This window comes from Carlito syrichta, unplaced genomic scaffold, assembly GCF_000164805.1.
Source record: "Carlito syrichta isolate Samal-C Ts95f unplaced genomic scaffold, Tarsius_syrichta-2.0.1 Scaffold306785, whole genome shotgun sequence".
Classification (NCBI taxonomy): Eukaryota; Metazoa; Chordata; class Mammalia; order Primates; family Tarsiidae; genus Carlito; species Carlito syrichta.
This window is the reverse complement of record NW_007250881.1, coordinates 255,486-255,807: the sequence shown is the minus strand read 5'-3', so window position 1 is coordinate 255,807 and position 322 is coordinate 255,486.

Here is a 322-nt window from a genome sequence, read left to right as displayed (position 1 = left end):
TTCGGCTCCCCCTCCTCAGCCTGCTCAGCATGAAGACAGTGAGGATGAAGGTTTTTATGGAGATCCACTTCCACATGATGAAGAGTGAATGCTTCTCCTCTTCCTTGGGATTTTTCTTAAGAGTGTTTTCTTTTCTTTTTTGTTGTTTATTTTTATTTTTTTCACTTTTTATTTTGAGTTGGAGTCTCACTCTGTCACCCAGGCTAGAGGGCAGTGGCCGCTTCTGGCCACCTCAGCCTCGACCTGCTGGGCTCCAACGATGCTTCCGCCTCAGCCTTCCAAGTAGCTGGAACTACAGGCGTGCGCTACCCCGCCCGGCTCA